This window comes from Ovis canadensis, chromosome 17, assembly GCF_042477335.2.
Source record: "Ovis canadensis isolate MfBH-ARS-UI-01 breed Bighorn chromosome 17, ARS-UI_OviCan_v2, whole genome shotgun sequence".
NCBI lineage: Eukaryota > Metazoa > Chordata > Mammalia > Artiodactyla > Bovidae > Ovis > Ovis canadensis.
Genome location: NC_091261.1, coordinates 16,321,667 through 16,344,248, shown reverse-complemented (window position 1 = coordinate 16,344,248; position 22,582 = coordinate 16,321,667).

Below are 22,582 nucleotides of genomic sequence, written 5' to 3'. Positions count from 1 at the left end.
ACATTCAAGTAAAAACACCTTTGTGAGAATTTCCCATAGGAAATTCCAGGAATCTGCTCAGATTAAAAAGGCATCCAGTTATTGATTTCCTCTGATAGAGAGGATCTTCTCTGCACACTGAGTTCTCTCTTGGAAGGTCAGTGACTTGGTTCTGGGAATGGTGAGATGCTGGAAGATGGAGTGATGCTCTTCATAGGAGGTTCTGGGCGTGTACGGATGCTGATAGCCATGCTCCAACTGCCCTGCAGAATCTAGCTGCCTCTGTTGCAGGCACAGACTCAGCTTTGCTAGGAAATTTCCAGATTCAGAGTTATTCTTTGGTACCCCCATTCACACAGGTATTTCTAGCCCATCTTGGTTAGCATTGTAGATAACATCAGAAATGGAGCTTGGCCTGTAGCAAGCAGGAGAGCTGACTTCTTTTGAAATTAAATTCGGATTAGCCATAGTACCTCCTCTCTCTGAAAGCTGTGCTGAATAATAAGGTGAAACTGAATGCTGTTCCCAGCAAATTTATGCCACATTTGCGGTGACATTTCCAATAAAAAATTGAATTGATGAGCAGAGAGTTAATCATGTTGTAACTGTGTATAATCTCATGAACCACTCTCCACTGGTGTCATAATGAACTGGTGGTGGGCCCCGAGCTGGCCAGGGATGTTTCCTGCCCTGGCTTTCTGTGAGCAAGGATCAGGCAAGCAGGCACAATGCTTTCTGTGGAGAGCCAGTCAAGAAATGTAGTTGCCTATAAAAATCTCACGCTTTTAGTTTGTGCTGATTTGGAACAGATTTAGCTGTTTCTCTAGCTAAAGGTATGGTGATGATGACTCAAACAGAATTTCTTATCTAGGCGCATTCTGAAAGGTCCCTAAAGAAAATACTCCTAGGTGAACCGAAAGGGACAAAACAATAGTTACTTTAGCACTGCTGTTTCTAAGCAGTGACCTGTAAGCCTGGATGATCATGTATTAATGGTCCTTTCTCTATTTCAGTGGAAAAAAACTTGCTTAAGCTTCAGATAAACCTGATTTTAGCATTCATCCAAACAAATGAAAATTACATTTGTGATCTCCTTTCACCTCTTTGAAATTCCAATACTGAGTATTTTGTAACCAGTATACATTTGATCCCTCCAGTGATCATGAACTCTACTATTAATATGTATACACACGCCTTAAAAATCAGCTCTTGGTGCAATCTGCTATTGTGTTTTGAGTGAATGACTCATGACTGCAGATTTAAATGGTACCTACAGAGAAAGCTTATTTGAATTTTTTAAAAATGATGTTCCCTTTCCAGGTAAAGTGTCAAAAGAATTCTTCCAGTTAATTTTTCTGAAATCCATTGAAAATGTATGACTCCATTTTCCTCCTGCCTCAAGGGAACAATTAACCATTGCTCAAGGATTAATACAACAGGCTGAAATTTGTATCGATTAAAACTATCCTCCTTATCAAATTTTGATTTAAGTCTCAAATTTAAAAGATTAACATTTAAATGGCTTTTGATGTTGCTCAGCAAAGTGAGAAAAAAGTCCAAGTGACTACAAGTTGTCTAGTTGATAAAAAAATCATATTTGTGTCTTTACAGTTTTGACGAGAGCCAAGCAGTGTTATAAAATTATGGTTCTCCTAGCATGGTGAGGTTTGGACCAGGGGTCAGTCTCTCATGGAAAGAAGTCATTTTCTATCAAATGTGTGTCGTCATTCTGACCACTGCCCTGGGTTCTGAAAAAGCATCCAAATGTTGACAATTTACTATGACAGTGCTGGTCATCCCAGAATATGCGATTTACAAAAAGAGGAGAAATGTACTCATTAATCCTAGACGGGGAAGAACCCAGAACAGTTACTGGGAGCTGTCTTAAAATTTGTTAGTTTTGTAATGCTCCATTTGGCACTTCTAAAACCTATGAAGCCCCTTTGATCTGTTCTGTCCAATACAGTAGCCACACGTGGCTATTTAAATTTAAGTTAATCAAAAACTATACAAAATTAAAAATTCAGCTCCTCAGTCACCTTTATCTCATTTCAAACGCTCAATATCCATGTGTGGCTGGTAGCCACTGTGTCCGGCGGTGCAGATACTGAACATTTTCATCATTGCAGAATGTTGTATTGGATATTGCTGCCTTCAAAAGAGAAGGAAAAAAGAGAAATATGTATTGAGAAGTTACCATGTGGTACGCATCATATTTGCTCTTGATGCTTCCCATTTCTCAGTGAAGTTTAGCTTCAGGGAGTCTAAGACTTGCTCAAGTCACATAACTGATACAGAACAGTTAGGACTCTAACCAGTTACACTTGATTCCACGCCCAGTGTCATTTCCAATGTATGGCCACCTGCTGGCTCATCCATTTATCTCTCTAACACAGACTTAATGAGGGAGAGACTGTATGTTTTAATAATTATTTCAAGACAGCAGGTGAAAACTGATACGGAACACACTGGTCCCTCTGCTTTCTGAGGACCTGTGCTAGCAACCGGGGCTATCAGTTTAAGGGGATGAGTATATTTCCTGGCTTCAGAGCACTAGTGGGGGAGTCAAACGCTCAACATATAATCAAAAACTAGTTATCAGCTACAATTGTGATAAGTATCAACAAGAAGAGCCCATCTGTTTTGGGGGAGGCTTCCAAATTCCGTTAAATAACAACCACAATAATAATTAGCACGTTAAGCTTTAGTTTCCAATGCCTGCAAAGTTCAAGTTAGTAAGACAAAGCTATGATACCGTGGGCTTCCTGACAGATGAGCCCACTGTAATCTTTATGCCCGGTAAACAGAGAGATCCATTTCATTCAAGGTCATGCTAGGTTAGCATGAGCAACTTCAATTTCATCCGATTCTCCTTGGGTAGAGGTGCTTCTGAAATGAAGAGCTGAGATCGGCTAATTTGTCAACATTACAAAGCAGGAGCCTTATTGTCGTAACTCTTCCCCTCATTGAGGTTTCCCAGGGCAGCAGCTGACATATGATCCTCGCAGATGAAGATGCCAGAGCCTGGCTATTTTTTGACCACACTGCTGAGGGTCAGATAGTGGGAAATGCTTCTTCTTAGCCATTTCTTTGTCATTTTTAACAGGTTTAAGCTCAAATATTCATGAAAGGAGATTGAGAACCAATACACGATAGCATGAAATTCAAAACGCTAGAAAAAAAGAAACAAACCCTAGCCATAAACTGTTATCATTTTGAGTGTTTTATTCCTTTTAATGCTACTCTATTAGTTTCAATAAAAGGACAACAGAATGTCCATTAAACCATAACGTGACACGCTTATTATGCCAATACGATTAGTTTTTGTGAAGCACTCATGTACCGGTTATAGTTTATAGAAAAATTGATTTCACAGAATCAGAGAAATTAGAATTGGAAACATTCTATTAGGTCACTAGATACATCCCCTGAGACTATAATAGAATTGATCCCTAGTTTGCCGTGTGTTATCCAATGCATTTTTCTATCCAGTTTTGATAGGCTTGTATATTTATTATAGGCTGGCAATATGTACCACTAAAAATTATACCAATTCATCTGAGAAATAAAACTCTAGAAAATAAGCATTTGTTGAGGACTAATTTTACTTTGGTGGATACATTTTTAATATACTAGTGTTTATAGCCTCTGTCTTGTAAGAGACAAGGAGGCAGCAGTGGATCGTGGGTTAGCATTACAATCAAATAGTGAATTTGCATATCTTAAGTTGCAGAAATTTCCCCAGACATCATTTCCCATCAGACTCCTACAAAATGTAGTATGAATTTTTGATTCTCAAGAAGGGCCTTTTTTTTTTTTTTTTTGGTACAGGAAATTGAGCCTTGTACCCCATGCAAGTGCCTGCAATTAAACACTTGGCTGGACTGACATTTTCTTATTTGGGAGCAGTGCGTACGAAACTGTGACTCTTAGAGACACATTTGCAAGGAAGTGGCAAATGAAGCTGGAGAGCTGGGGACGGTTGCGGCCAGGGAATGAGCTGGTGTTACATAAACTTTCCGTGTTCTTTCTTCGTTCTTTCTTAGCAGCAACTCAGAGAGGGAAAAAGGAGAGCAGAAGGAGATGGCTTCACCAGGAAAATTTACATAAAATACAATCAGCCTATAAACTCCTGGGATCTCCCAGGTCAAATGCATGGGATTGCTTCTCTCGGCTCCAACACAAGCAATTCAGGAATTCTCTTCCTCTATAAAACCAGCCTTGGAGTTCATTTGCATCTGATTTCATTGATTAAAGATGGAAAGAAGGGACTTCCCTGGTGGTCCAGTGGTTAGGACTCCATCTTGCAATGCAGGGGACACTGGTTTGATCCTTAGTCAGGGAACTAAGGTCCCACACGCCATGGAGGGTGCCACATGCACGCCTGAGCCCACGTGCTTCAGCCACTGAACCCGATGAGGTCAAAAAGTAGAAGTAAATATTGTAAAAAGAGATGAAGGGAAGTTCACAATATGCATTTTTTCAGGCATACCAGGGTTTCCCTTTACCCCTTGCTCCTTCGTGGAGATGGAAGAGAGTTGGTTGTGGGCTGGGTTGGTAGGTCAGGGAGGGTGATCAAGGCTATGTGTGGAAAAAGGCAGACAGGAAGGCACCACAGTTTAGCATTTGGCTAAATAATGCCTCATTTCCCCTGGGGGTTCGCATTGTTATGTCCCTGTTCAAAAGCCCAGATGAAATTTTTGTTTGTTCAGGATGCAGCTGATGGGCATTTTGTCTGGAGAGCATCCCAGAGAAGGCCTTATGCATCTTTTGTACACCTGCGCATTAAATGAGCAAGAATGCCCAGGTGCTAACTAAGACTTCTGAATTCATGGTAAATTACGCACACAGGTAATTTTGCTTGTCCAGAAGGGAGTGCGATCAGTGGTACAGTCTTCCTAAGCTCCCCATCACTTAGGAGAATGCGAACTGAAAGGCAGTCAAGCGGCGAGGAGACCTACTTGCTCAGCGTAGCGTATCTGCTTTGACAGATGCCAGTCACAGACAAGGAGGCCTGCCCACCGGGCATTCTCACTCCCAAGGCAGAAGCTAGTAAAACTGTGTCAGGAGATTCACAAAGGCAGGGGCCTTGGCCATGTTAACCCCTGAATGGCAACAGTAAAGACAGGTTTATCCCGGGGACCCAAGACTATGCCCAAGTGAACACAGCAAACCATCTCTGAAGAGAGACAGGGAACTGAACTCTCAGCGTCAAACAGACTTCCTGTAGTGATGGAGAGCCTACCCTTGTTGCTCAAAGTGTGCTCCAGGGACCAGCAGAGTCAGCATGACCTAGGAATCTGTTGTACCTGCAGAGTCCTGGACCCCACCCCTGACCTACTGAGTTAGTATTTATTTCAACAAAATGCTAGTCATTTTCCATAGTAGCTGCCTGGACCACTAAGAAGGGACACAGTTAGTCCAGTCCAGTGGCAAGGTGATTTCATTTTCATCTCAGCAAAAGCCAAGAAGTAGTCACCCTCTTCATGATTATACATTCCTGTTCTTGGTTTTCTTCCACTGTTTCCTTTGGGAACTAGTTTTTCCTAACTGCATGTGATTTTGAAAAGGCTGTCACCAGGAAGGCTGGGCACCTGATCGAAGCTGGCCAGGAACAACCCCTTTCTGGAGATTGCTATAGCCAGGGGTGGAGGGGTGCTTTATTCTTCTCAGATTATAAGGCGCAAGGACAAGATGGGGACTGGAAGGGGTCTCTTGCTACTGCAGGAGGGTATGTGCTTGAAATGGAAACCAGGAGAGTCAGGCAGAGCAGAAATAAGGAAGGAAAGGAATCATCTGAATCTGCAGCTCACTTGTCCCAGAACTCAGGTAACCCCAGGTACTTCTGAATCGCATGAGCCAATAAATTCACAATTTCACATAAGCAGATTTAGATTAGTTTTCTGTCTTTTGTAACTAAGAGAGGGTTCCTGATCAATACATTCCTGAAACAGGATTATTGGTTTTTCCAAAATGGAAACTTTTGCATCTGGCCATGGGAACACATTCATTGTAAAGTTCACAGTCTCTAATTCGATAACTGTGTGAGTTTTTGTGAGTATGTTTATTAAGTATAATCTGAATATAATTAAACATAGAAGGTTTAAAGCTTTTAAGCACCTTAAATACTGGTTATCTGTGTAATTGCAGCAGGCTGTATTTATGTTCTAGATTTAGAGGCAATGCCTATTGAAATTAATATTCTAATTTATGCCAACCAATATGCAAATCAGCACAGCTTTGGTGCTTTAGAAAACAAGAGGATAGGACTGCAGCTCTGGTGTTTTGATGGTGCTGATGCTCTAATGGAAGAAGACAAAGAGCCCTAGAATGCAGATGAAACATGTTCCCTCGGTATGCCCAATGCGAATGGGAATTTATGGCTCTGTAAACTGTTTTAAAACAGAAAACAATCTCTCAATTTAATATAAGCCATTCAACCATTCGTTAATTTACTAGATGCAAACACTGCAGCTTTTTAGAAACGATACCACCCATAAATAGAATCTACAACCACAAAAGAAGATATGTACTCTACTGCTGCCAGACGTCCCAAATTAAATATATAACTGTTGCTCCAACTGAAACCATGAAGTCTGCCTCTCTTCCATGACCAATTAATAGTCACATATATTTCACTATTATGCATCTACATAAATGTTATGTAGGGTGTGTGCATATGTATTTTAAAATTATCAGCTAGGGTTAGGTTATGAATAACAGAAACCTGGAAAGAAGTTTAAATAAAGTGGAAATTTCATTCTTTTTAGGCAGAAGAAGTTTGGAGGAGGATAGTCCAGAGCTGGTATGGGACCTCCATAGTTACTGAGATCTAAAGATTTTTTTCTAGCTTTCCAAACACAGTGCCTAGGATGTGACTCTAATCCTTTAGGTTCAAGATGGCTGCTGGGTCCTCAGCCATCACATCCAGTTTCCCAGCAGTAGGATGGGGGAAAAGAGAAAGAAAGATTTGCCCTCTATCTTTTAGGGAAACTTCCTGAAAGTTCCACAAAGTGTATCTGCTTACATATCCTTGATCAGAGCTTAGTGTGATACCACATCTAAGAGATAGGCTGGGAAATAGGGTCATTTATTTGGGAGACCATGTGTCCAGAGACAGATCATTATTCTGTTAATTTTAGAGAGAAGCGAAAAGTAGGTACTTAGAAGGCAACTGTCAAATTCTGCTCCAAATATTAAATCTACATGTGTGTATGGATTTATTGTGTTTCCCTTACAAGAAGCTAGCTCCATGAGGACATGAAGCTAGAACATGATTGTATCCTTAATGCTCTTCTGTATATGTCTTTCCTAATTTTTTTCTATCAATTTAAGGTCCTTGGTCAAACCAGAAGGCTGGGTTGAGAAGGCAGAAACTGCATCCATATGTGTAAGAGAGTGCGGTGATCAACTAATAATGTCTGCAGCGGCCAGTCCCTATGTGCCAGGCTTAAAGCATTGCCACCAATGCCCAGCTTTCAACTGAAGTGTTTGAAATGTATGGCTACTGTGACTCATTTAATTCTATGTGCCTGAAGGCTTTGTTTAAATTTGTTGTTTAAGATGATTGATTCTGAGTAGTGACATGAGTATTCTCTGTACCTTTTTTCTCCTTTATGTGGAGCTCTCCTGTGTAGTTGTAAATTTTTCAGGTTTCCAGAGAGTTGCTAAAGGAATTATATGCAAATTCCAAGTTACCCTGAGTTGGCAAATTCTAACTAAAAGTTGCTGGAAAGGGGATTTTTGCTGTTCTTTAAAGAATAAAATGGAAAAACAGGTCAGGAGTTTTGAGCTGTCAGAGGAGCTTTTCTGTGACATGTTCATCTCCTGAGTCACTGAGAAGGCAAGAGGGGCCTAGACGAGTGATAAGGACTTTCCAAGTTCAACATAAATGCTAGAAGGAAAAGCTCAGGCTTATTCTTTATTTAGCTCCAACAATCTCAGCACAGGGACAAGAAGACCAGAGTTAAATTAAACTACAATTAAAAATAGCTAAGACTATTGAGTAATGTACTGAATTGCATCTGAACAATTTTGTGTTTAAAAAGCTGTCAGTGCAGCAAACTTCTTTTGCTGCCCCACACAACACATTTTCTCATCAGCAGTGGTGACAAGATTGGATGCGGCTAGGATTCTGAGGGAGGGAATTATGCAATACTCCATAAAGATAGACCAAAATTTCAAGAATGTAGCTTGAAAAGCCCCCTAGATGACTTTTATCCACTTCTCCTGGGGCACATACATGTCCCTCTTTCTACCCACTTGCCTACTTGTAGGCAAGAATTACTGCCTTACTGGCATGGCCTGCTTTGTTATTTAAATTTTAAGGCTATTTTCATGGAGAATGGCGTGTTTATAAATAACATCTGAGACTTCCATGTCTTAGTTCGGATTCCTTCTAAAGCAGAGTCTGAGTGTCTTCAGAGCAGGTATTTCATTAGGGAGGTGGTCCCAGGAAGCAGGAATGAGTAAACAGGGAGAGTGAGACAGGGAAGAAGAAAAAGCCAATAGCTGAGTGTGTTATTGAGGTTATCCTATGGGCAATGACGGCTCGATTCTATCAGAACCATCAGAAAAGTGTACCTGTGTGTCCCAGGGTGGGCCCCTGAAGGATGGAAGACTGTAGCATTTACCTGCTGACTCCCATTCCTACTGGTCACAGGTTGCCCCTGGGGCATCAACAAACTTCACCCTTCACCACTCCCAGGATGCATTTGTATGCGTGGTATCAGAGGACTTACCCGCCACTGCCCAGCAGAAAGGCCCACGAGATGCACACTGTGGACATCTGAGCAAGGGCAGTCTGAGATTACCGGGTGAGTCCGCGGCAGTGCCAGCTGAAGGCAGAGGCAGACTGAGGGGAATGATGTGGCGGTGGGGTGGTGCTCCAGGTATCTATAGCTATGGTCCTTGACTGTGATCTGAAAACCAGCATCTTGAGAGACAGACCTCATGGTCATAATCGATGCACTTGAGCATGTATTCTAACTGAATAATCAGGGATAAATTAAAGTGACAAAGTGAAGACTAACATCCCAATACCATCTTATGCATATACAGATGTCATTCAAACTCCTAATTCTCTTCTTTTTCTTGCTGTTGAACTTGCAAATTTCTCTTGTGTAAACTATTGTCTCTACTTGGTTATGGTTGAGAGGCAATGTGGTGAAAATAGAATCTGTCAAACATTCTTGTTAGAAACTCTTCTAAAAGTCCTTATGAAATGTTGGCTAAAATGAGACTTGAGGATTACACATGATTTTAATTTCTCCGTGCTATCAATTTCTAGTTAACTGGGAGATGACTCATAACCCTTACTAATGGGCACAAAGCACAGAAAAGAAAGACAGATCAAATGCTTATTACTGTTGCAACTGCATTTCCTGGTGCCATGGGCATGGTGGATAAAGGGCACAGAGTCAGTGTGGCCTGTGACAACTGCAGAGGCGTTGTGAGTCTGAGTTTGTTCCTGGCTAGCCAAGAAGCCATGCTCAGCCTCAGTTTTCTCAGCTATCAGAGGAGAGTCGTCATAGCTCGTTCGCAGGGCTATCACAAGGGTTATGTGTTATTACGCAAAGTATTTGATGTATTCAATTGGCATTTGTTAGAAGTCAACACCAGAGAAGGCGATGGCATCCCACTCCTGCCTGGAAAATCCCTTGGATGGAGGAGCCTGGAAGGCTGCAGTCCATGGGGTCGCTGAGGGTCGGACATGACTCAGCGACTTCACTTTCACTTTTCACTTTCATGCATTGGAGAAGGAAATGGCAACCCACTCCAGTGTTCTTGCCTGGAGAATCCCAGGGATGGGGGAGCCTGGTGGGCTGCCGTCTATGGGGTCACACAGAGTCGGACACGACTGAAGCGACTTAGCAGCAGCAGCAGTCAATACATGAAAAATCTGTGTTTCCTTTTGAATCCTACTTTGACTTTGTTTCTGGGTAGAGCTCACTTTTACTGAAACGAATGGCTTTGACTCATTTAGACTACATCTTTGAAAATAAAATTAGAAAATCCTTGGATTCATGTTGAGCTGAGGTGCCAAGAGGCAAGCATACTTCCCGCTTTACCGATCCCAACAAGGAGCAGTCTTCAAGGGACCAGAGTAGCTGGTTCCGTACGAGCAGCATGCAATAGTAAGTAATAAGTAGCCCTCCTTATTCCCGCAGACCCTGCTCGCATTCTGGACATGGTGAGATGACACACAGGGAGTGGGGTAGACCCTCCGTGGTCCCACATCATCCTTAGCTGTTTGGATTCATCACAGAGAAGGATTTGATTCAGCCTGTAGCCCAAGTTAGACCTCTCCCAAGAGGAACAGGGCAGGTTCAAATCTGGGGATATACAAAGACTTTATAAGAGATACACAGGTATGCCTAGATTTAAAAGAATTCATTCCCAGATCCTCTACTTTCGTATGTATTCTTTCTAAAATTGAGTGGAGGAGCTCTGAAAACAAGACCGTGTTTCTCTTCCACTTTCCCTTTCATAGTCTTCTTTCTCTCTCTTTAGAGAACTGTTGATTTCTAACACAATTATACTATGACGCGTTGAGTGCATGCTCAGTTGCTCAGTCACGTCCAAATCTTTGCAACCCTGTGGACTGTAGCCCACCAGGCTCATCTGTCCATGGAATTTTCCAGGCAAGAATACTGGAGTGGGTTCCTATTTCCTCCTCCAGAGGATCTTCCTGACCTAGGACTCAAACCCACGGCTCCTGTGTTTCCTGAATTGGCAGGCAGAATCTTCACTGCTGAGCCGGCTGGGAAGCCCACAATATGTTGCTCAAGACGTAAAAAGACCTCTGTGATGTCAAACAAAGGGAGACCTAGGGAAAAAGAACATTTTTAAAGGACCTCATCTTTTCCTTACTCCAGAAAGTGCCAGAGAAACATTTTCTGCAGAGGGAGGTCCCTGTGTCTTTTGATCGGGCAAAGCGAAAGCGGAGTCTTATTCCATGGGAAGGTTGGGAGTATAATCTGTCTATTGGTAGTGGATGATGTTCAGTGAGACATGTCTTAACATGTTTATTTAGTTTAACAAATGAAGTCAGATATTTTCTGACAGAAACTAAGCCTGATTTGGCTGATTGGTTTGACAACAATTATTACTTATATGGCAGACATTTTCCATTAATAAATGAGTTTGATGTATAGCTCCAAAGTTGTATTAAAATACATTTAAAGCATGTACTATTAATAAAGCATTTAACAAAAAATATTATATTGTAAGAGGCATAATGATAGCCAATCATTGATTTTCCCAACCCTTTATGTGTGTATCAGGTTAAATGAGATGCCCTTAAGTGGAAGGATAGAACGTGCAAGTGTTAGTCATTTGGTAAGTCTCGCTGGAGACACTGTGATATACTTCTCAGCATTTGAGAGAGGGCAGCTGACTGGGTAACAAATGCTTCTGCAAGTTGGGTGGCTTTCAACTCTTTGCTTTCAATAAAATTGAAGGAAGACCTAATTGAGTTGTCAGCTCTCAGACATTAAAAATAATTTGTGGTGATAGATCACTTTGTTATTTTTGATGGAAGAATCAGAAAAAATTCAGAGATATGAGTAGTGCCTCTAAAACAGACCTATTTGCTTCCCATCAAAGCCTATCCATGTGTTTATGTGAGCATCGTATCTCAGCAATTACATTTTAAAACAAGAGGGAGTAGAAATAGAACTGTTGCTAAAATCATCTTATTCTAGCAAAAAGTAATGTTTATTCGTGAAACATCAACTAATTGAAAACAGAAGCTTCATCTGTCCCATTGAATGATGCATCTTTAATAAAATGTGAATTTTATGTTTATTATTTATAAAGATGTATAATATATTATTGTATTATTGCCAAGAAGTTTGTATCAGTATGAAATTCCATGAGCAATGTTAATATTAATAGAATGAAAATAAGAGTTCAAAGAGAAAAAGGAATGATGTAAAATTTTCAGCTGTAAATATGATAATTTAAATGTTAAAAATGTGTTGAGGGGTTACATTAGCTTTCAAAATTTTATTAGAGGAGGGGCGAGTGGAAAAAACCCACTGTTGCAACAAGCAGCTGCCTATAGTCCTTTGGAGTAATAAATACGTTCTTTGCTGGCATGGGGAAGAGACAGGGAGGATAGAAGCGCCAAGTGCCTCTGGGGGATTCTGTCTAGCAACTAGTTTTTGGGCTTTTGATTTGTAGTCTAGTGCCGCTTTGAAGATAGCTTGAAATTCTGGATTCACTTTGGATCCAGCCTTATGCCTTAACCTGAACTAGGTTAACCGTCTTTGTCATTTCTGACCCTCTCCAGTGCAGATCTGTATCGTCTTATGCATATCTTCCTCTTTGAAGTTATCCTTGACATATATTTCACTTGGGTGGGTTCTCACAGCCTTCACTTTAATTAAGCCTCTGAAGCGTTTGTTTTATTCATTCATTCACTCGCTCATGCGTTCAGGAAGTATGTATGTGCCAGGCATGGTGTAAGGTGCTGGATATACAATTGTGAACAAAACAAGCATGGGTCCTAACCTCATGGAAGCGATATCTCAGTGGAGGTAGGTGGACAGTATAAAAGGAGATAATGATAGAAATAGATGAGTAAAGATCACAAATGCAATGAATGAAAATAACATGGTGTTGATGACAAGAATAACAATGGGTACCTAATTTTAATAAAAAAAAAATAGGGCAAACCCTTTTGAGGAGATAACAGTTAAATGGAAACCAGAAGTATGAGAAACAACCTTCCATAAGAAAAATGATGAAACAGTGTTGCAGTTAGTGGGAAAAACATAGAAAGGCCCAGAATCAAGGAGTCTGGCCTGTTAGAGCATTAGAAGGTCGGTGCTGCTGAAACACCCATGCAGAAAGGCAAGTTGGTGCTGTTGGGAGAACAGCTAGTGGCGTAAAAGCAGGGCAGAAAAAACAAGGGCCAAAGCAGGTTAGGGAGCTCGGATTTTATTCCACATGCCATGGAAACCCAGCAAAAGTCTTCTAGCAAGCTTGGTTTACTTTAAAAAGATAATCTTGGCTTCTGTTTGAAGATTGGATTGGAGTGGGGCAAGATAGTGTAGGAGGTTTATCAGCTAGAATAGGTTGGGTAAAGCAATAACAAACAACTCCTAAATCCCTGTGGCTTATGTCCGCAAAAATCTTACACTCAGGCTACATAACTGTAGCAGGTCAGCTGGGAGCTGTCTCCATAACCACTCCCTCCAGGATCTGGGTACCCACCATCTCAAACATTGATGGTCGTGATAGCAGGAAAGGGCACATGGCAAGTCATGGCTCTTAAAACCTCTGCCTAGATGTGTTACTGTCACTTACACTTGTATTTTATTGTCAGAATAGAGTCACATGGTCCCTCCTGAGTTCAGAGGGGAAGGAATGTACTGCCTTGAAGAAAGGGCACTGCAGGAAAAGAAAGTAAACTATTTGGTGACAGTAATACTGTGTCACCCTTCTGGAGGTTACCATTGTAGTCCAAAGAAGAGATGGTGGTAGCTTTAGTGGGAGTGGTGCTGGTGAAGAGAGATGGACAGATCTGAGGTCAATCTTAGAGTTTCTTTTTGGATGTGATGTCCCATCACTTCATGGCAAATAGATGGGGAAGTGGAAACAGTGGCTGACTTTATTTATCTGGGCTCCAAAATCACTGCAGATGATGATTGCAGCCATGAAATTAAAAGACACTTACTCCTTGGAAGGAAAGTTATGACCAACCTAGACAGCATATTGAAAAGCAGAGACATTACTTTGTCAACAAAGGTCCGTCTAGTCAAACCTATGGTTTTTCCAGTAGTCATGTATGGATGTGAGAGTTGGACTATAAAGAAAGCTGAGTGCAGAAGAATCGATGCTTTTGAACTGTGGTGTTGGAGAAGACTCTTGAGAGTCCCTTGGACTGCAAGGAGATCCAGCCAGTCCACCCTAAAAGAGACCAGTCCTGGGTTTTCATTGATAGGACTGATTTTGAAGCTGAAACTCCAATACTTTGGCCACCTGATGCGAAGAGCTGACTCATTTGAAAAGACCTTGATGCTGGGAAAGATTGAGGGCAGGAGGAGAAGGGGACGACAGAGGGTTAGATGGTTGGATGCCATCACCGACTCAATGGACATGGGTTTGGGTGAACTCTGGGAGTTGGTGATGGACAGGGAGGCCTGATGTGCTGCGGTTCATGGGGTTGCAAAGAGTCAGACATGACTTAGTGACTAAACTGAAACTGATGGCTTGAATATGATGATTTTTCATTCAGTCACCCTCATTAGAGTGTGATCCCTGTGAGGCAAGCCATAATATAATATTCATCTCCAGATCTCCTGGACGAAACATGAAATGGCTTACTGAATGAATGAATAAGATTCCACAAATCAAAAATTTGCTTTCTGGATGGAAGCATGGTTTGGAAGTTTTTGCAAATAGGCTGAACCTGTTAGGCAAAGAGTGGAAGGAGGAGATTTAAACAATCATTTAACCAAAAGAGACAAACCTAGACAACGTATTAAAAAGCAGAGAAATTCATTTGCCAACAAAGGTCCGTCTAGTCAAGGCTATGGTTTTTCCAGTAGTCAAGTATGGAGAGTTGGACCATAAAGAAGGCTGAGCTCTGAAGAATTGATCCGTTCAACTGTGGTGTTGGAGAAGACTCTTGAGAGTCCCTTGGACTGCAAGGAGATCAAACCAGTCAATCCTAAAGGAAATCAACCCTGAATATTCATTGGAAGGACTGATGCTGAAGTTGAAGCTCCAGTACTTTGGTCACCTGATGTGAAGAGTCAAGTCATTAGTAAAGACCCTGATGCTGGGAAAGATTAAAGTCAAGAGGAGAAGCAGGTGACAGAGGACAAGATGGTTGGATGGCATCACTGACTCAATGGACAAGAGTTTGCACAAGCTTGGGGAGATGGTGAAGGACTGGGAAGCCTGGCGTGCTGCAGTCCATGGGGTTGCAAAGAGTCAGAAACGACTGAGCGACTGGACAATAGCAACAACCGTAAGAGAGGGCCTTATGCAGGTTTTCTGCAGGATTGCAAAGAAAATTGATTTAAAAAATCTTCATTTGTGCCACAGTGCTGTTCCTTTCATAGGAAGATCTGACTTAGAACTCAAATGTTGTGCACGGTCCTGCTCCATTCCCTCTTGGGCTTTAAATTTCTTGTCAGTTTCAGATCTCTTTACATCCCAGGATAGAATGAAACTGTAGGCATTTGCAGCAATGTCTTTGGAGAAAATAAATTCCAGATATGCCAATAAATCCAGCACAGTCACTCCCTGAAACAAAGAGAATGACTGGCAGAGCAGAGAAAAATCCTGCAGGAAACAAACCACCGAAAATACGGCAGAAAAGCTGGCCTGCCATGCTCCTGAGAGCCCACAGGAGGGGGCTGCTCACCCCTTTGCCTTGGGGTCCTCGTGTTGCAGAAAGGAGACCCCTTTCAGGGCCTGAGAATGAGCTCTTGTCTAACACTCTGCAGTGGATTATTGAGGAGACACACTTGCTGACCAAGCTAGTGACTTTATTGGGAAGGGGCCCAGGGCGGAGAGCAGCAGGGTAAGGAACGGGAGGACTGCCTTGTCACACGGCCTACAGTCTCAGGTTTTATGATTAAGGGGTTAGTTTCCAGTTTGCCTCTGGCCAATCATTCTGACTTAGGGTCCTTCCTGGTGGTGCACGCATTGCTCAGCCAAGACGGATTCCAGCGAGGAGAATTCTAGGAGGTTGGGAAGGACATGTGGCATCCTGTTTTGACCTTTCCTGAATGCTTCTGGTTGATGGTAGCTTGTTAATTTCATGTTCCTTACCAGGACCTCCTGTTATAAAGTAACTCACGCACATGATTACTGTGACGGCTGGCCAGGTTGGGTAGTTTCAGTCCCTTTCCCTAACATTTGTAGAGCTCCAGACTGCATGGGAGGCTGAGTAAGAAGATTGACCACCCCATGGTGGGTGTCCTGAGGGGGTGTGGGCTGACCTGGCCGGGGCCCTGAAGTTCAGTGTGGACCACTCCTGTCTCCACCTAGGGTGGATATTACTGGCTCCCGTCAATACAAATCACCACTACAGGAGTGCCTGCTATGAGCAGAGCATACGTGCTCAATGATGCCATGTATATATTACACCGGGGACCAGATTCGTCTTTAAAGCTTGTTTTGTAGACCCCCTTTCGGGTTCATCTCTGTTCTCGGCACATCCTTATCCGACTGATGTGATGTAGTTCAACAGGGGTGATGGGTGAGGGTACTGAAAGGAGGGTATTTACAGATCATCAGCACGTTCAGTTCAGTTCCGTCTCTCAGTCAAGTCTGACTCTTCGCAACCCCATGGACCACAGCACGCCAGGCCTCCCTGTCCATACCAACTCCCGGAGTTTACCAAACTCAGGTCTATTGTGTCGGTGATGTCATCCAACCATCTCATCCTCTGTTGTCTCCTTCTCCTCCTGCCCTTAGTCTTTTCCAGCATCAGGGTCTTTTCCAATGAGTCAGCTCTTCGAATCAGGTGGCCAAAGTATTGGAGTTTCAGCTTCAACATCAGTCCTAGCAATGAACACCCAGGACTCATTTCCTTTAGGGTGGACTGGCTGGATCTCCTTGCAGTCCAAGGGACTCTCAAGAGTCTTCTCCAACATCGTAGTTCAAAAGCATCCGTTCTTCAGTGCTCAGCTTTCTTAATCAGCATGTTACTTCCTTTCTTTGCCCCACCATGCCATGCACCCCCCTACCCTCGCCATCATCCTTCACCTCAGCCTCTGTCACTCCCTTCCCCCGACCCACGTACCAAGCTAGGTTTGGAGTAAGCACCAATGAGAGGAAAGTTCTCGACTGTGAGGACATCAGTAGAGTAGACTGGGAGAAGCGAGTGGGCATGGCTCCCGCCACATGGCCCCTCTGAGTCCTCCTCTGGCCACTGAAATTCAAGGTCACAGGCAAGGTCAAGGGCAAGCTTCAGAGCCAGGACAGTGCCACCACCGCCCCCACCCCGCCCCTCCCGCCGCCCTCCTCCCTCCTCCCCGCCCCGCCCACCCCCAGGTCTTCTAGCCTTACTTAGCAAGTGAACCAGTAGCAATCATATGCGTAACAGATCGAGGAACTGTCTCTGGTTTCATTTTAACTATTCCCACTCTAAAACTAATTTCCCTTGGTCCATCTCTGGAGGCTGAAATTCCACGGTTTGCGGTTTGTTCCTTAGGGGTAAGCAGGACCGTCCTCTTGAGGTGTCTTAAAGAAAAGTGAATCTTCCTCAGAGGCAGGATTCCTTGAACCAGACTAAGCTTCCAGGGAGTAAATGAGTTCTCCACCAAATGCCTCAGGCTTGGAGTGGAAACAGAATAGAACGAAAGGGGATGGGCGTATCTGAGGGAGGAGGGGCGCTGAAGAAAGGAAGAAAGAAGGGAGGTGGGGGCTGTAGTGCCGGGAGCTGGAGCAGGGGGAGAGTCCCCAGGCCCTGCAGTGAGGTTTCCAACGGTGCGCACACGCAGAGCAGAAAGGGCCTGGGGGCCCCGAGGGGGAGGAGTAGCACTTTGGATAGGTACTGTACCAGTTCCTCCAAGCACTCTGACCTCGACCTGCGTAGATCAGCTTAGCACAGGCCCCAGGAACTGATTTTTAGCAGAAAGGGCTGGTTCTGGGATTCAGAAACACTGTTGTTCTTCCCAGTAAGATGGGGCACAGGAAAGACTCAGTAGGGGAAGAGAAGGAAGGGCTTCCAGCATCAGGCCCTGCCCAGGGACTCTTCTTCTCAGCAGGCCTTCAAGCCCAAATGCCCAGCCAAGCCCCCATTTGCCAGCGATCCTGACGTTCAGAGAGCTGAGGGAGCCACGTGCCCCACAAGGCAACCCGCCTCACCCCTCCATCTGCTCCTCTGAATGGACAGCCCTCACAGGGAGGCCTCCTGGCCAGGAACTCATGCCTGATTCTCCCTCTGCAGCTGTGGAGTGGATGCAGAGGGCGCTGGTGCTGGTCCTGAATTGTGTTCTGAGGCAGCGGATGTTGTCCGCTTGTTCCGGGCAGGGCACAGACGTTGCCAAGGAGGCCAGCGTGCAGCCGTCCCCTGGCTCTCTGAGAGGCCCTGAGCTGGTTGCCAGCTGCGTGGCCAGTTGGATCTGATGGCGGTTGCTGAGTGATGTCCTGTTTGCTGCCGAGGCAATCATAATGTGATGCTTTCCTATACTTACTGCAGTGTACAGTAAGATTAAAGTCAGTATTCTGTTGGAGAAAAACCAAACAAAACTGGTTTCCAGAATAATCCCCTGCCTCCTGCTTTCATTATTACACCTTTGTTATTCATATACTTCAAAAAGGAGTGGGGATCCACTGACATGCCAATCAACAGCCTCCTCCATCATCATCAGACCAGGGAGGGACACAGATCCTCTCATGCTGTGATTAGGAGCCCAGTATTAAGGTGGAAGCAGTGACAGATTTTCTCCTCTTGATCTCTAAAATTCACTGCAGATGGTGACTGCAGCCACAAAATTAGAAGATGATTGCTTCTTGAAGGAAAGCTATGACAAAGGCAGAGACATCACTTTGCTGACAAAGGTCCATCTAGTCAAAGCGATGGTCTTTCCAGTAGTCATGTATAGATGTGAGAGTTGGACCATAAAGAAAGCTGAGCGCTGAAGAATTGGTGCTTTCAAATTGTGGTATTGGAGAAGACTCTTGAGGGTCCCTTGGACAGCAAGTAGATCAAACCAGTCCATCCTAAAGGAAATCAACCCTGAGTACTCATCGGAAGGACTGACGCTGAAGCTGAAACTTCAATACTTTGGCTGCCTGATGCAAAGAGCCAACTCATTAGAAAAGACCCTAATGCTGGGAAAGATTGAGGGCAGAAGGAGAAGGGGATGACCGAGGATGATGGTTACATGGCATCACTGATTCAATGGACATGAACTTAGACAAACTCCAGGAGATAGTGAGGGAAAAGGAGGCCTAGAGTGCTGTAGTCTATGGGGTCACAAAGAGTTGGACGTGACTTAGCAATTTAATAGCAACAGCATTGCTGCTGCTGAAGCTAAGCAGCTTCAGTTGTGTCCGACTCTGTGCGACCCCATAGATGGCAGCCCACCAGGCTCCACCATCCCTGGGATTCTCCTTATGAGCCCATAAATGCAAAATCCACAGCTTCCTTTGCTCCTTCCCTCTCCCTGGGACAGGACCTGGCACAGAGCAGAACTAAATTAATGAATTAATCTTTGGGGTCTACTCTGAAAGGGGTTGACTTCTCAAAAGCCAGTTCCAGAAAGATCAGGAGGGAACTGTCCCCTTACTGATCTCAGATGAACATTTGATAAACTATTGAATCTTTTGGTTATTTATTACTTACGGCATGCATATAAGTGAGCATATATTTGTGACCTCATTGTTGGTACATACATTGCATTTTATCTATATAAAACATGTATTTTATTTGACAGACAGCTAACCTGGTTTAAAAATGAGGTTCTAAAGTGCACTTTGAATTTGTGTTCTTAAAGACCTATCTGCCACATGAAACGATGGTTCTTCCAACTATTGGCTCTAGCTTTGCTGAACTCATCAAACCGTGTCTTTTCATAGATGAGTAAACAGGGGCCCAGCCCAGCAAGTATCCTGTGTATTGATGCCCAGCATGAGATGGTAGGGAACACCAGTGTCCAGACTTCATGGGCTTCCAGTCAGCTCTTTCTCTGCCACGCTTCACAGGATCAGCCTTTCTAAGAGCCTCTCAAGCCAGGGAAGGACTTTTTGTCACTCTCTTTAAAGCACGCCATAATTAACAACCTACTTTTCCTCATCTCTCTAATCCACACGGGGCTTATAAGACATCCTGTGTTATTCTGTAGCTGGATCATGCTGGCTTCTTATTATGTTGAAATGTTTCCATTAAGTATATTGGACTCAGATAGTATTTATTTTAAACAAGCCTCTAGGAGATGAGCTAGTTCCTAGATTAGGGGCTCAGACGTTTTAAATGAGGACAAAGACCCCGGGTAAACATGCAAAGTGGGTCAGCATGCTTGGTGTGCAGGTGAGGGAACTTATTACAAGGTATCAATAGATTCATGTGTACTGATTATAGACTAAATGAACAGTATTTCTAGCATGTATGTCTCCTACAGCTCCACATACATCTATTTCAAACCTTGGGGCCAAATGTGTCTTGGAAGTCAGATATTTTCAGGTTTTAGAGGCCAGGTAATAAGACGTATCTACCAGATATTAATAACATCCCCAGCAGAGTCTGGGGAAACACCCTATAATCAAGCACTTTAATCATTCTGCAATTAAGTATGGGAATGTTCACTACTAATGGGTTAAAGAAAGACTATGAGTAGTCCTAGGCCAGTCCTGGTGGGCTGCCGTCTATGGGGTCGCACAGAGTCAGACACGACTGAGGCAACTTAGCAGCAGTAGCAGCAGGCCAGTGCAGGTTAATTTTGCCCCCAGATTAGTTTGTCACAAACTTACCAAAAAAAAAAAGAACCCGCAATAAAAACCCTAAAGCCTATCTTCAGTGCTTTATGAAGTTCAGGGATAAGGGACTGTAGAACTATCACAATTGAAGTATAAGAATATACTGATCAATAAGAGATATATTTCTTAAACAAGTCCCAATATTTAATGTACCTTGATGCTGTTACACATTTCTTAAACAGTGCCTATATTTGAAGATAACCGCAAATATCACGCCAGAAGTCACATTTTATGGACTCTTGACTATGCTTGGTGAGGCCCCAACACCTGGAGCGCCGCCATGGGAACACTTCCCTCGCCAGCGCACAGCCTTAGTAGTGGGAGGACCAGCCAAGACCTAAGGCAAGACCTTATCCTTGAGGGTAAGGGTTCCAATTCTTAAGTAGAAGGACCACTTTTTAACTGTACAGGATCTGGAACTAGATTCCAGGATTAAAATATTCATTCTGCTATATGTCTTTTTTTAGAAATTGTGTATTGTTGGCCGCACTGGGACTTCGTTGTTGCGCTTTCTGTAGTTGCGGTGAGTGGAGGCTGCTGGCTGGTTGCGGCGGCCTCTCTTGCGGCAGAGCATGGGCCCCAGGGCACACAGGCTTCAGTAGCTGCAGCACGTGGGCTTTGTTGCCCCGAGGCATGTGGAATCTTCTGGGACCAGGAATTAAACCCATGTCGCCTGCATTGGCTGGTGGATTCTTAACTATTGGACCACTAGGGAAGTCCTTTTGTGAGACCTCAGACAGGTCATATTACCTCTTCTTGCTTCAGCATCTTGCTCATTCATAAATGAGAGTAATAATAGTCTTATCTCATAGGGACATTGTAGGAACTAAACAAGTTAATTCAGATAAAACTCTTAGAGGGCACATAGTAGTTTCTGCGGAAATGTTGGCCATTATCATTATTATCACTTTTGGCTTATTTATCTATGTAGACAGAATAATGCTGCTCTCCAAAGGTGTCTACACTATAGTCCCCATAACGTGTTACAGAATATACTGAAACATACCCCCAAATATGAGTTTGTAGATGTGGTTAAGCTTAGGATCTTTGAATGAGTCGTTATCTTGGGTTATCCAAGTGTTCTCAATCTAATCACATGACTTCTTCAAAGGAGAAAATTTTCTGGCTGAGAAGAGACGTGATAACTGAAACAGAGACGGAAGCTACACTGATAACTTTGAAGAGGAAGGAAGGGGCCACAAACAAACTAGTGTATCCATAGAATCAAAGATTATTGGGCCACAGTCAAAGGTTATTGGTATGAAAACTTGACACCCACTACCATAAGGATGAACCTTGAAAATGTTAAGAGAAAGAAGCCAGACACAAAAGGATACCTATTGCACGATGGCACGTGTGTGCAATGTCTAGAACAGGCAAATCTGCGGGGACAGAAAGCAGATAGGTGGTTGCAAGAGGCTGGCTTGAGGGCGGAAGTGGGAGTGACTGTTCAAAGGCCAGGGGGAATTTTCTTTTGAGAGAGAGACTGAGTGCTGTTGACTAGCACTAAACAAGGAAAGAGGAACAATTTTGTGCTGCAAACATTGCCAAGTGAGATCAGCAGAAAGAAAAAGAGCTTGCTGTTGGAACTGAGTGGGCTCTCTAACTTGCATCATCCATTTCTATTCCCCCAAAGCCTTGGAGAGGAGAAATGGCCAATGAAATCCTGTGGATTCTCATTAATACACTCCAGCTTCAAGAGGAACAGATTGGGGGCCGTGGGGAGAGTAGGCAATTACAGGAAAAGTTCTTGAGAGAAGAGGCCCCAGCGCTTGACCCTGGGGCTTTGACGGAGGCAGGAAGAGCTCCCAGGTCAGCACATGGAGCTGCAGCAGCAAGCTGAAGCCCAGCAGAATACTCTACACTATTGGTTTGGTGGACTGGGCTTTGGTTAAAGATCGTTTGCTGCATCTCTGAAAGGAGTGAGACTGTGGGCCCCAAGCAAGGGCTCTGCCCAGGCCCAGCTGAACTGTCCCCCTCCCTCATCCATACCTTTAAGCTACAAAAAAGGACTTGAAAATAACACCCAGTCCTCAAATTGCGGTTCTGAGTGGAGAAGATAGAAATGCCTTCTGTATGAGGCAGGGAGGATGTCGAGGAAAACTCACCTGTACTGGATTCCATTAAAGCAACAGACAGAATCACTCATATTAGG